This window comes from Dermacentor silvarum, chromosome 9, assembly GCF_013339745.2.
Source record: "Dermacentor silvarum isolate Dsil-2018 chromosome 9, BIME_Dsil_1.4, whole genome shotgun sequence".
Lineage (NCBI taxonomy): Eukaryota > Metazoa > Arthropoda > Arachnida > Ixodida > Ixodidae > Dermacentor > Dermacentor silvarum.
The window spans coordinates 100,540,014-100,555,211 of NC_051162.1; the positions used below are offsets into that span (position 1 = coordinate 100,540,014).

Genomic DNA, 15,198 nt, shown 5'->3' on the forward strand with positions numbered 1-15,198 from the left:
TGCCATTTGAGTATGCGGTGGAAATGTGTTGTGTTCAACTGCAACAGTGGCTGCGCATCCTGCAAAGAAAATAAGTATTTACCCTTTAAGGTTCTTAGTGACACGGTATGGTGGCAAGTGTGGGGCTCGTGCAATCCCAAGGAAAGATCGAGAGCTGGTGCATCGCGGCTATGTTAGCGAGAAGCCCTTATCGGAGAGCGACACAGAACTGTAGGACGAAGTCCTTCTAGACAAGCCGAAACAGCCTGTTTTGTTGCCAAACATTGTGCCGTCAATATTTCCGGACTGTCCCAGCTACTTGCTTTGCGTTCGCCAAAAAAAAAAATCAACTGAATGCGACGTGTGAGCAACGTCAAGCATGCATGCTTCGCTTGGTCCAGACATAAGGATGCGCACTTCTTGTGACGGTGAGCACGATGATATATGGCGCTTCTTTCTGCCACCCACTTTTGCCACGAGTCCGCAGACTGCTGTTTGTGTCACTGCTTCGAAATTTGGGAAGTAAGCGCACGCATTCACGCTTACAAATGGCTAGCGGCGGATGTTCCATGCAGATGGCGTTGAACCGGTGAGCCTGGGCGACGAGCGCACCACGCGCCTCCTCCAGTTCTCCACAACCGAACTTGAAACGGCGCATGGGCACCGTGCCCTGCGCCGTGACTTTATTGGAACGCCGGAGCGACCGCTGTTTCGCCTACTGAAAAATTATTGATCAGTGGCCCAGAGCATAAGGCGTGGCTACGCAAACTTCAGCGTTAGAAAAGTACAGCACCGGCCTTGCATGTGCGACATAAAGATATCGAATACATATACTTAAATGTATGCAGAACATCACCGTAACGGCCATGCCGACGACCACAAATTCGCCTAGAGTGTCCATGTAATTCATTTCGCAATTAAAGTTACGATATCTTTATATCACCAACTTTACATTTATAGTGCCGATGGAGAAAGAACCCCAATTGATACTACAACGTATGGCTAATGGTTAGCCGCAAGTCTCACTCCGTGTTTTGAACGACTCTGCTTGTCAGTGGAACGCATACTGGCCATCCCCATGGGCCCCTAGAATATCTACTGAGGACTCTGCAGGGGCCGTGTACTGCAGCGGGCGACTGTAGTGTGCTACCCAAGCTATAACATGAGAATGGAAGAGTGAACTAGGTTACAATTTAAATTGGAACTAGGGTCGGGGGAGGATTATCGTACCTTGTAGCAATTTATTACCCGTTTTAAGATGCAATTCTTTCCAGTAACTTTGATGCGTCGTTTTTGTTCGTGCTCCGTAAACACTTTGTCTCTCGTTTCAGATATCCCCAAGAACCAATTCACCTGCACGTCAAAGCCATCAACAGCTCTGCTCTCGTCATCACATGGCCCTTGCCGTTGACAAACGCAACCCCATTCGAGAGCTACCTGCTTACTTGGTGGAAGGAGGAGGAAACATCTCCAGAAGAATCGTCAGTCCATAATGAGTCCTTGCCGGCCAATTCGACGAGATTTGTCATTCATAATTTAGAACCTAACAGTACTTACCACGTAAACGTCTCCAGAATCTACGAAGAAAATGAGATGGACAGGACAGACTCTGAGCAGGTATCAGCGAGCACGCAACCGAACCCTTACCTGAAACCGCAAGGTTTACACGCCGAGTACAAAATAAACTCTTCTGAGGTGACTGTCACGTGGGACGCCTTTCCAGTGCGCCTTGAAGACTCGCCAGTGCGGCGATATGCTGTGAAACTGTGCGTCGTAATTGGCAACGACACAAACGAAGAGTTTCAGAACTGCGAACGTAAAGAAATATCCGCAGGCGTAGAGAAAGCAGTCTTCACCGGATTAAGTGGCCTCACTGACTATCATGTTGAAGTAAGAGCTATAGTGAGCCGAAGCGACAACGGGACTGACGAAGGAGAAGCAGCTTCTGAACGGTTCGACACTCCAGCGCCCCCTGTGCCTGAGCTGCGGCACACGCTCCGCGCTGACCTCAACGCTACCCGCGTGACTCTCTATTGGCGTGAACCGGTGGGATTTGACGACTATAAAATTTTCTACTACGTCAGTATCTTCAGCGTTTCATCGAAGCCCGAGATGGAAAGGACTACTAACCTGACGGAGCTGACATTCGACGGACTGGAGCCGAACACGAACTATTCTGCGGACGTTGCTACGTGCCTCGTCAGAAGAGAGCGGTGGCACTGTGCAGGCAACACCACTATCGAGTTCAAGACTCTCCCAATTGGTGAGTAGCCTGCTTTTGCGCTGAACCTCACCACTTGTTCTCAAAACTTACGTTCGCATGCTGCACGAGTGCTTTACGGAGCAATTCGGAAGGACTTTGTTTTATGTAGACGTAAAATCTTGGTTAGCGAACGGTCCCTCTGATTTTATTTTACATCGCCTACCCTTAAATAATAGATATTCTAAGTACGGTGCATAGAAAAAAATTACCGAACTAAATACAATGAATTGTTTGTTATGAAAGTATTCGTGTCGTATCAAAGTGCATAAAACGAGATCCTTTCAAACAAAAATAAAAAAGTGAGTATCCAACTGATACATTATATCTGACAAATGATAACATTTGAAAGCTGAAACAGTATTGAAATAAAATGGCGCACTCTATGACCAAACTATTCAAATCCTATGAGAATTTGGTGACTAAGCTCCACTAAATGCTCGTTCAGTGCATGAACTTCTGAAATGAGCCATCATGGCACTTAGACGTAGTGGTCATGCAGAACTGGCAAAAACGTGATCACGTTTCTTTGTAATGCACTACGAGTTCCTGGTACTAAACTTTAATTTAGTTTCATTTTAATAACTACGAAGGAGAATATCTGCGAAGAATATCTCTGATATCACTTAAACTACGATTCGGCGAAGTATTTGCAGAATATAAACGTTCTCAGAGATCTGCTGGTATTATTGTATAATAACTGCCATAACTACAGAATCTAGCATAAGAAATAAATGCGACTTCTTTATTTTGAAAGAATTAGATTTCTTAATGCACGATCCACAAACTATGACGCAGTGATCGCTGCACTGTCAACGTCATGAACACTGTCTTCATTTTTCCACATGTATTCTTCCGGAAAACGTATTTCATAAGCATGGCTAAACGAAAGATTCACGCGAGCTAGCATCTTTTTCATCTGGCTTTTTCCCATCACCTCACCACAACAGACACCAGAGACTACACGCCTGAAGTCTCAGTGAAAGCCCTTAACACCAGCGCCCTTGAGGTTAAGTGGCTACGGCGTAGCATCGATGCGAGGACTCCGGAGGAGTACACCGTATCCTGGAGACCCAAGCGCGCCAACATCGCCAGTGAAGTCACAGCCAGAAACGTCTCATTTGCGCCAGAAGAGCATGAACGGGAGTTTGTCATTACCGATCTTGAACCCTATACGCCATACATCGTTTATGTGATTTCCTTGAGTGAATCCCGTAAAAACCGCTCTGTTTTAGCGCTAACCACTGGCGAAGGAACCACAAATCCACTGCCCAGCGGCGCACCTGAAAACCTGACACTCGATGTTCTCGCAGTGAATGACACTTCATTAAAGGCCTTGGTAACATGGAAACCTCCCAGTGATACCGGCGGTGCACCGGTTACCGGATATTTAGTGGTTTTGTGCCCCCTGAATGACGCCGCGACCGTCACTGCTTTCAGTTCAAAGCCAGCTTGCCAAAGCCGGAAGACGACATCGGATGTGGGAAGAATTATGTTCTTGCAATCTGCGTCGACAGGAAAAGATTACGTGGTGGAAGTGAGAGCGTTTGTTGAGCACGATTGCCATACCATTGAAGGACAGGTGGGGATAGCTATATCTCATGCGAAGTGAAATCAAATTTCTACAAAACGTTTTAAGCAAAAGGTTTCAGCACACTTTGGAGACACCAACAAAATAGTATTGCGCGAAGATTGCATATCTCCTTCAGATATAACACACGTAAATCATCGAATTATCCTAATCAATATGCAATGAAACGTACATTGTAAAGGGAGCATCTAGCATTTGCATAAGTTCGGATAACAAGCTTCACAGGGGCCCCTAAAGCTATCGGCAGATAGCCTATATACGAACTAAACTGCAAGAGCGTGCTGAACTGGCTGATCGTTGGGGCATTCTTAGAAGGTAATTGGACCGTGTATAAGATAGGTCGAAGTAAAGGCGACGGGCAACAGACAACAGCCTCCCGGCAATAGTGACTTAAGATGATTTTGTCTTTTTGTTCCTTGCCGAGATCCTCTTTACTATATGTTGCCTTTCAAATGCAATAAACACTGGTTGTTAGTCAGCACGGTGTCTGTCGTGTTTGCTTCGTCCCGTCTGAAACGCTGCTCGATTACCATCGATATAAGAACGTTGTGTCTTTTTTTGAAACCAGAGCAGGATAATGTTCTTCTAGATATAGGACAACCCAAAGGAGCTAGGCAGTCACAAGAACGCCTCACGATTCCTGGAATTACGAAGTCCCGTCATTCAGCAGTGGCCCTATGGCAGATGACATTGTTATTATTGAATGAGGCGTATGGACCACGAACGCAGATTTAAACCGATAGATCGGTCGGCTCTGCCGCAAGCTCCAGAGCCGATGCACTCACCGCGGCCTCACAAGTCAAAATCAAATTCCAAACGTACCACATGACAATGCCTAGGGCCATTGAACTTGCCGCCATGCGTGCTGCTGTTATTACATCGTGCAAGCACAAACTTGAAAGTGGGTAGTTTTCTTATGATTGCAAGGCAGCATTTCAGAGTCTACAGTAAGCCTTACTACGCAAGACCAACGTACAATCGCTGTCTGAGACAAGAAATGTTCTCCATCGAGCCTTCTTGAAGGAACATGACTTCATCTTGGAATGGCTGCCTGTATACTGTGGCATCGTCCTTAATGACCTCGTTAATGATGTCGCCCAGTCAGCCGATCAAGAAACCCAGACAGTTCCCACACCTTTCTGAAGAGTAGATGCTACGAGGGGTCTTTATTTGCTTGCTCACGCCAAAATGCAAAGGTGGAACACCCCGAGATTCTCGACCTGCCGTCGCCATAAACTTGACCCTTCGTTGAAGCCGGAAATTTCATCGCACTTCATCCATCATGATGAAACTTTACTGCGGTGCTTCTGGTTAGCCGTGGCTTTAACGAACGCCGACTCATGCCTTGTCGGCACGTCAGAGACGCCTATCTGTGACTCCAGCAACTGTGAAGAGACGATAGAACGCGTGTTGTGCTTCTGTTATCATTATAACATCGAACGCTCCATTCTTTTGAGTGTGTTAAACTGTACAGATCTTAGAAAATTTTCAGAGACCAAGGTCCCTGGACCATAGACCGTCGCAGTTTTGCAAGGTGAAATGGACATTGTTACAGTTTGTGAAATCGACTTGCCTCAGTGAACGATTGAAGGCGTGATGTAAAGTCGTACGTGTTCTTACTGCTACTGCCTTCTTCCACCGTTTGCTTTATTTTCATCCCTTAGCCCCCTTCCCCGTGCGTAGCTAGGGTAGTAAACCAGATGCGCGTCTGGTTCGACGTTCCTGCCTTTGCTGTCTATCTCCTCATCCTGCGGCCATTTAACATGTTTCTCTCGGTTCAACTCGAGTGTTCGTAAGTTCTACTATTTCCCCCACGAAATATTAATGTGAAAACAAAAACTTATACTAATAGGTTCATTTAGTCGCATTATTTTATTATCACGGGCAAAACTGGCATGTCCTTGTATTTAGCGATTTGAAGATCGTCGTGGCTCTCACTGCGTTCATATAGCTCCCCGCACAAAACAGGCTGGAAGAGTGAAATCTCATCGAAGCTGTTATCAATATTCAATCAGTAATTACACAGCACCATCGCAGAAGCTAATGATGTGCGGTTTCACAACCCTCTAAGTGCCGGCAACAATCTAAAAATATACTTATAAAATGACACCCTTTATTGTACATCTGGATATCATTTTTTTGCAGATACGATTTATATATGACACGGGGTAGTAAATTCACTGTTGTGTCTAAAAATACACAATATGCAAATCGAGGAGGTGCTGGTAGTATGTTTAGATAATATAACTTTGTTCAGTGCGTCGCCGTATCATAAATATTATCGCAGTCGGCGACATCAGAGCCACCGGATATATTTATAGCAATGAAAACACTGCCTATCACTGTTAGTGCTTTCATGCAAAGGGAAACATCTTTGCAGCTGGACCAATGAATCAAGTGAAAGCCTCGCTTTCGCGACGGGCGCGGCAACACACAACTGGCAGTCACCATTTTTAATCTCTTTACGAGACGAACGTAGACCAACGGAGTCTATAAGGCCCCAAGTGGCCAAAGAGGGAACTCGCCAGAATAGATTGCACCGGCCCGGCCCGTTAGTGCCTCTTAGAAAGAGCGCCCGAATCTCATGGGCGTGACCGACTCCTAGTTGACCCTTACCGCAAAAAAAAATGTAACCAAGTGCGACTCGTCCATGGCACTGAAAAGCCTAAAGAGACGCGTGTTAGACTATCTTGCCATCCCTTACGTGTAAAAGAAACACACTATGGGTGTAGTAAAAAACGTCGCCTGAAATGAGTTGCAGCTGTAGTACTTTCATAGTGAGTGCTGCCTCAAGGAATGGGTGCATTTTATTTTCCAGTTAAAGATTTGTCAGCTTAGTAAAGTGTACCTTCTTCTTTGTGGGATGTGTACGACAAATAATTATACTGCAATAGGTGCGTCAGGGTATGAAATAATTTTTCGCGTTCAAAATTTATTCATATGCGTGAAATTGGTGGAAATTAAACGCGTCTTACCTGTTCAAGCAAAACCAAAACCTGACCATTTTTCGTGTCCACTGCGTTTGGAACCTGCACTGAGAGACAGCTACCGCTGCATTGATAAATGAAACGGCGTTATTTGCAATGCCAGCGCCTCCTTTGATACTGTTGAGGCTTCTTAAGATGCGTGGAGATCACTGCTATCGTGGACAACAGTGTTGAATTCGCGCTGTCCTGGGTAGAATAAAATCAAAGTTGTCATTCATAAAAACGTTCTGTTCTTATCCACCGGTACAACACATTTACAGAAGTTATGCACATTAGCCTGCCCAACAATTTTGCTCTTCTGTCGCTATAGAGCTTATCTCAGTGTTATAAGAAATTCCAAAAAGAAAGCGTGCAAGTTGTACAGGAATGTCGGGGAAGAAAACTATTTTAATTAATTATGAAAATAAAATTTCTCGTCAATAAAAATCTTCGGGAGCTCAGTTCCTAATATTGTGTGTTTTCTAAGCTGCTTTGCGAATGAGAAAAGGTGCTTCTTATGAAAAAAATACTCCGTTAAAGACTATAGTGTTGTTGTTGTTTTGTCTTACACATCAGCGCTTGATAGATGTTAATTCTATTTCCTATTATGATCATGTAAATAGATCGCCCGGCAAACTCCATTGAAATTTTCTGAATGCTACAAAAAATGAGCCAGCAAGGCAAAACTAGTTTGGCAATACAGGCTTTTTTAAATCTCCAATGGTGTTTTGCGCGAAGCGAGGTAACGGATTACTATCTAGCTTTCACAACAAATACGCCAGTAGATCGAGAACCATCAGGGAAGAAACCGGACAATAACAAATCGAAATTCTAAAGCAGTAATGGATCATGCCGGTGCGTGTGAACGCATCCATGCTCTTTTGGCTGCATCTGCGACTCAAAAGACAACAGGTTGATGTTGTCAAGAATGAATCACCTAGCGCCGCCCTAATGTTGTCAAATAAAGTGAGTTTACGAATGTAAATTGGAGAACGCCTTAAAGCAGACAACACACTTTTAAGAAGTGTACTATTCCAAGATCTATGATTGATCTCCGGGCATCATTTGAGTAAAATCAAACCATCTTTGTTAAAGAAAAATGGTTGAACGCGAAGCTTTCTCCCATGCAAACTGTATCAAAGTCCAAAGCCTACGACCACGCAACGAACCCAAGAAATGCTGAGCGACCCAATGCGATGCCTATGTTATTCGATTGCTTCTATAGGGTTGTATTTTTTTAATGGTGAAGTTGAATGAAGACACATTTCGTTAAGTTGCATAGCCTTTATTTTAGATCACGTATCCGTTGATTACACGCACGCACTCACAGTTTCACGGACGACTCTACACTTGCAAGTATTGCCTAGTGATCGCTGTGGTAGACGGTCAGAGGCACTGCTGTTGCCGATACACGGGATCGGCCTTACGGGCACGATCGCGCGCGCTCTAACATTAGCATATGGCAGCCTCTTCTGCCGTGCGCTGCACCCGCGGCCTACCTATGGTGACAGCTGGGAATGCATTGCGTGACGCGCGTAATGCAGTGCAGATATATACAGTTCTTCTGGTATAACGTAGCGTTGCAGTTCCCATTGTTCTTATCGGTACAACTGCGAATGTAAACTGTAGTGTCCTGCGATACGTATGTCGTGCGCCGTTGCTGTATTGTGTGCGCAGATGCGCAGCCGTTGTGCTATTGTGTGCGCAGATGCGCAGACGTTGTGCTATTATGTGCGCACATGCGCAGAGAGCTCCATTGTGTAAGTTGACTTTCTTGCAGTGCGTTTTTGGCGCTCACGGATGAATCAGTGAGACATAGAAGGCTTTGCTTTAACAACGTAACAACGCATGAGGTCTTTATCTGGCATTCCGACGAAGCCTCGCGATATGGCCAGAAGACATTGCAGATATGATGTCTCCGTAGCTATCTGGAAACCTGCAGCCTCGTACTCATATAAAAGATCGACACCCCAGAAACTCACACTGAGTCGCAGAATGCCACCCGCAACCAATGTTTTGTAAGCTAAACGATTGCTGCCTTCCTTTAGCTGGTGTGGCGACCGAAGGCTGGTCGTCTGTTGAATAGGGACGTCGCTTTTGCTAAGTCATAACGGCAGGAACTCGCCTAGCAATTGTGAACAGCCTCCACAACAGAAAAGCAGTAGGGAGTGCTAGAAGATTGTGGTCTTCCGGTGACGTAAATTTTCACAGCTCGTTTAATCGTGTGTAGTTTTATTGTCACAACAAGATACCTAAATGAGTAGTGATATATTCAAAACCGAGAATTGTGCTGATATATTGTATGGTATGTCAGACACGCAATACCTGCTAAACTCTCTTCAGTTGAAGTAAAATTCACATGTTGCCTTCGAACGTTAAAGTTATAACGCTTAAGCTGTTAATTTTGTCTATAGTAAAGATTTATAAATGTGTTTTTTTGCACTTCATGCATCTCTGTATTTTATTTCTTTATTTGGCTTAAACGTTTTGTCAGCCACAAAACTAGTACGGTGGAATATACGCCATAATTAAACTTGCCATACGTTTTGTCAGGTAATTAATGAAGAACAGGAACTAAACTAAAAAAACGCTTTTAGTTCTTAGTTGCAGCTTTTTTTTTCTTTCCTATCTTTTAGGATTTCAGGGAGACGTCACCAACCTTACTTCTGAGGCCGTCAGCGGTACATCGCTTCGAATTTCTTGGGTCGCTCCAGTCGCGCAACAATCTCTGAAAGGTTATCGAGTATCCTGGTGGCTACACCGCGAAGACCAGACTCACAGGGTACCCAACAACACATCCACAGTGCCCCTCTATAGCACGAGCACACTTATTGACGGTCTGCAGCCCTACACAACCTACGTGGTTGAAATTATTGCAGATTACGAAGTGAGCAACGTAATGTGGCACGGCAAGCCACTACTACAGTCAGCGACAACCAAACCCGATGGGCTCCCAGCTATTGCTAATATCAACATTGCAACGACGAACAGGACCTTCTCGTCATCCGACGTAGTCATCTCCTGGACTACCACTAACACACTGAATTCGTCCGCTGAGGTGAGGTACCTCGTCGTTCTTTGCATAGAGTCAAACGCAGGAGCCGAAAACTGCCTCGTCAAATCGGTAAACGCTCCATCATCAAAGGTAACGTTCGCGGGAGTTAAAAATTTCGCCACCCTTGTAGCCAAAGTCCAGCCTACTCGTCAAGACAGAAAACAACCTGTTTGAAGGAGAACTAGTCAAGACCAGCGGCGTAAGCTGGACACCAGAGATTTCGGACTTGAGCGACCTGACCGTTACGGATATAACCGAAAACTCCGCGCTTGTCTCGTGGTCTAAAGTGCAAGATCTTGATGAAATAGGTGGGGCGTACTACAGGGTGGTTCTGAGCGTTGAGCCCTCACTAAACGTTGTACGAAACACCACACTTTCACGCACTGACTGGTACACAGCTATGAATGGCAGCGTTAGCCGGCCGGAACAAGTTATTGTGCGGAACGTGACGACAGCTGACACGGAGATAGAGTTGGATAATCTGAAAGCGTGGAGGAACTATACTGTCACCGTGACTCCAACGGTCGTCGGCGAAGGGCAGGTCTTCGTGGGAGAAGGGCAGAGCAAGGACTTCGAAACTCTCATCGGTGGTAAGTCCCCTGCTGTTTTCCTCCGTTTAAAACGCGTAAATACAGCGTTAGCCGTTGAAACTAACCGATTTAAGCCTCTGGTGGCTTTATAAGAGTATGATTTACGTTGATGGAGGCAAAAGGCGTAGCGCATCCGAAACATAACAAAACAAGGACACAGACTACACACTTATTTGGCGCTCACTTTCAGCAACGAATTTTAAATAGCGAGATCACAGCATACATATACCTTTCACTCGGTTGCAATAGGACATTTTCTCTGCGTAACCTGATAACGCCGCAGGCGACATGTATGGCACTTATTGTGATAAAAAATCGTGCCAGCCACATCAATTTAATCTTTTTTTCTCCGATATTGAGATGGATGCTTTACTTATGCAAGCGTCACTAAAGATGTGATGTGCCTCACTAATGAGCTTGGTCATCTCGTTAACGCTTTTTTCGAGGATTACCGTATTTTCAAAGTGGGGCCTGCTGGTGCATCTCTTGCAGCGCAGTGCAAGAAAACGATTAGGCTGCTCATTGTTCAATTTGCTTTTATGCTCACGTAGAGCAGCCCGACGGAACAAACAGAAGCCCGGTGGTTTTTTTTTTTTTTTTACTCCACTGCAGAAGCTGCACCTGCACTCTTTGAAAATAGGTGGTTCTCGGCAGAAGCGTCAACGAGAGCTCTTCGCTGAAGCACATCACATCGCCTTCTTCGGTGACGCTTGCATCAGCGAACCTTCCGTCTCATCATCGAGAAAAGAGATAGAATTTATGCGCACGGCTTGGCTTTTTATCACAATGCACCCCATACATGTCGCGACTAACGTTATAAGGATGCTCTGAGAATATGTTCTATTGCAGCCGAGTGAAAGGTATCGGTATGCTGCGATCCCGCAATTAACACTGGTTCCGGAAAGCCAGCGCTACATATGCATGTAGTCTGTGTCCTTCTTTTGCTATGTTCGGATGCGCCACGCCCTTTGCCTCCATCATGCTATACCAACAAGCCGAATGTGCCAATTTGCTCAACATGATGTGGGATGTGGAAACATCTTGCTGGTACACTATGTTAACGTGGAAGTATTTTAATGCGCAAGGATTTTGTAAGTTTCTGCAAAGAGTAGAAATACACTCCCAACACTTTGGAAAGGCCAGGATTTGTGGACTGCTCAAGCCACATTTTACCCTGCCGAAAATCGAAATAATTTGGTGTGATGCATTGACAGATGTCTTATACCTAGAAAAGCTAGCTAGGTCTCCGAGCAAATCATTACGATAATGTAAAAGGGACGAGATTTCAAGCTGTTCAGTTAAAAAGAAACATCCTAAGTGAAATGAGGGCCAGCGTTGATAATTATGAAAGAGGGACGTGGTGAAAGAGGTAATTTACTTAGGTTCATTACGTTTTCTAAACCCGGCAGTGTAGAGTACTTAAAATTACGTATTGCACATTTCTAACACTTCCCACTTTTCAACGCTTACTTAGTTTAGAAAGCGAAAAATTGCGTCTACGACAGGAAAGTTTATTTCGCACTCATAAAGGAAGGCGCATAGTAGTTATAAAGCTGGCCTGAAATTACAAAATCTAAATGCGCGCATTGCATTTATTCAGCAGCAAGTTCTGTCGATGTTTGGACGACAACCTCTGGTAAAGATTGCACCAGTGAGCATTTACTTAACTCCACGAAAGCTTTAGATAAAAGATCAGCTGCTATAAAAAATAGAAAAGAAAAAACTTTCTGCAGCACGTGCAGTACAGGTTAATGGGACGGCTCCTGTTTTATAGCTTATCACACTCCGTGTATTGCGTTAATTTGCTCACATCAATATATTGCAATATGGTAGGTCAACGTTTTTTACGAGGAATCCAGCTCGCTTATTGCACTCTGAGTGCAAAACGGGCCACAGACGCCAAATAATTTTGAGTGTGAATTTGTGCGCGGACTTTTTGCTCTATTTTAGCATCCGAGAACAGCCTGCTTTACCACACTTTATGGAAACTATACACTTCTTAGCCTTGAGCGCAGAACAAGTGCCGGCACAAACATTTTGCACGGATTCTCAGCACTTCATAAGGAATTGTTGGTGCTTATTTTTTTAACACATTACCGACGAATTGCAGCGTGAAGGACTGTGAGCCCGTTTCACCCACATAATTATTATTCTTTAAGGTTTTACACGGCTGCCCATAGCGGGGTTCAGGGAATGTATGCTTCTTCACAGAAACGAAAATGTACAGTCTTTACAAGAAGACCTCGAAAACGCTGCGTGCTGAAGTAACAGCTAGTCCTTCATGCCTGATTATTTGCTTATGCTAACTTGAGCCTATCTTTATTGACCCTCTTCATGGCGCCACTTTTCAGTGCCCGAAAAGCCGAGGAATGTGACCGTGGAGGAAAAGGACGGAGGACACACACTCAGATGGCTTCCTCCGGACGCGTGGAACGGACCGCCCGGCGGATACGAAGTGAGCTTCACCTGCGTGAACGGTGAAGTCAAGGGAAATAGCACCAGCGTTACTCTCGAGGCTGACAGGACGGCGCTTCTCATCCCAACGCTGAGCCCAGGCGTGCCCTGCACCGTCAGCATCAACGCGTACAACCTGTACGAGGGCGAATCACTGGACGGAGCTAGAGTCAGGGTCCGCTTTACACCTCTTGCCAAAAAGGAATATGCCGGGTTCGATCATCCAACGATCAATTGATTGAGGCTCTCTTTTTATACGATGGATGTTTAGTCGCGCTACTGTGTTTGTCACGTGGGACAAAATGCCAACACCACTGCTGGAGAAAGATACAGTGAGTCAGCTCTGAACAGAATTGTGTACAATTCTATGAAACAACGCTGAAACGTCATGGAAGGCTTTGATCATCGAAAAAATTAGGCATTACATTTCTGAGTGTGCAGTATATTGCTTTACATGGAAACAACATTAACACCCGTTGCAGTACATGTCATCTCCTCGCTGGTTTTTTGTACCCCTTGTTTCTTTTTATGTTCTTTTCTGGAGAGCAGTAAACATATGTATAACGTCGTTTCAGGCGTACAGTGAACTGTATACGGGAGTGGTGTGTGTCACCTATTTTTTCCTGCCGTCCACCTAATAAGTGTTTTGAATACCTTTAAACATGTCACTTATGGTACAAGTGTTCTCACGTGTGTGTAAGATGTTGCCGTGCAGTTTACTTTGCGTAGACTGACAACTGACAACATTGGTCATGTAGCCTCCTCGCATGTGTCTTCGTCTTCCTTACGCTAGTGTTTCATGTTAAATAGCGTGGCATACTATCAGTCGCTGCCACGCACTCTACTAAAGTGTATTTCCGTGCCGCTTCTGTGTTTTTCTCCCTGAGGATGCGCTGTTGATGGAGGCCTTCAAGATCTTCGTTGTGCGGAGTTTATATCATGCTTCTCAAGTCCTTTCTAGTCATATTGTGATCTTAATGTTCTAGGCAAGGGATGATCTTTGCGTGAATTCTGTTGGGCTACCTTCCCCCCACCGAGTGAAATGTAATGCACTAATGCTTCCTACACAAAGGCATGTTACTTTTTAACGTTTTTTTTGGTGATCGGCAGACCATACCACGAATTGCTGCTCAGTTTTTCGTATCGGTTCTCATCTCGAAAGGGGGCCCTACAAATGTTTTCGAGTGTCTCTGGGCGCGCCTTGGCTCCACCACAGCTTTGGTGAAGTATTACGGCTTCCGCCACTGCTATGGAAGGCAGACTAGTGCTGCCGGCGAATACCTAGCCACAAAATAGGTACAAGCGCGCACCCGTCCTGGTGCACGGCCACTACGGCAGTTACGACTCTCACATGGACGCGCACCTATTGGGAAGTTGGAGGCATATGACCGCCAGACATATTTTCCGGCGGGGTCTGGCAGTCCTGGCAGGAGGCCGGGAGCGCGCTGGTAACAATTTTGTGGGCAGGTACCCTGCGCCAGCACTCGTCCGCCTCCTACAGCAGCTGATGCTAGACTATTTCCACAAAGATGTGGCGTGGTCAAAGGGTTAAAGGTGTGGCGGTCAAGGGGCCTCGTGAGACCCCAGTAAATCTCTACATGCCCCCTTGTGAGATGAGAACCCGTATACGCAACTGAGTACCAAGTCGTGGCACATATCTACTCACTAGAACCGGTGCGTTTCCGGCGACACTGCGGGCTTGAAACCCAGTAGCTCTCGCATACGAAGCGGACGCTCTACCATTTCACCAGAGCTGTGGCTGTGGCACACTACCTTCTGTTAATGAAGTGTTACTGTCTTAGATAATACGTAGGTTAACAATATGTCCCGTGGTCATACACTCCAATTGGATGCGTCTATCGGGATGTGGCTGGAATACAGTACTGTACCTAGGTTTACATCTCAATGGCCTTGTATACCAACCAGGGGATGAGGGAAAATATTGTACAAATTTTGGTACGCCTTAAATGGCTGGTCTACTCAGGTTGCTTATTTGCTCTTAGCGATAGATGTTGAAAGAGTGATTTGATGGGCTTGTTTATACGGCAAACTGCTCGTGGGACTGTGGAATATTTAAATAAATGTTAGCCACTACCCGCCACTTGGCTTCATTTATTTCTACCGGGATTGAATTGCACCGCGGACGCAGTGATCACAATGTACCAGTGCGGTTTATATTACAGCGAAGCTGTTAAAGGCTAGGTTCCAGGAGATCGCGTCCGGCAACGGAAGTAGATATACCGGAAGTAAATCAGCAATTTCAGACGAGTCGCGCCACCGTGTGGCGTCGTATAAAATTGTCG

General features: G+C 45.4%; 1 protein-coding gene across 2 annotated transcripts in view; it reads left to right on the forward strand.

Annotated features, from left to right (window-relative positions):
* The window catches only part of LOC119463775 (neogenin-like), a 42,761-nt gene extending 27,777 nt beyond the window's left edge, over positions 1 to 14,984 (forward strand). Inside the window, exons 12-14 of one of the 2 annotated variants that reach the window (XR_007463517.1) lie at positions 1,322 to 2,242; positions 9,433 to 10,441; positions 12,793 to 14,984. The gene's annotated coding sequence lies outside the window, so the exon portion shown is untranslated. Of the gene's footprint in view, positions 1 to 1,321; positions 2,243 to 3,189; positions 4,385 to 9,432; positions 10,442 to 12,792 lie in introns of those variants that run through there. The other variant, XR_007463518.1, reaches the window with a different exon arrangement.
* The last annotated feature ends 214 nt before the right edge of the window (positions 14,985 to 15,198 follow it).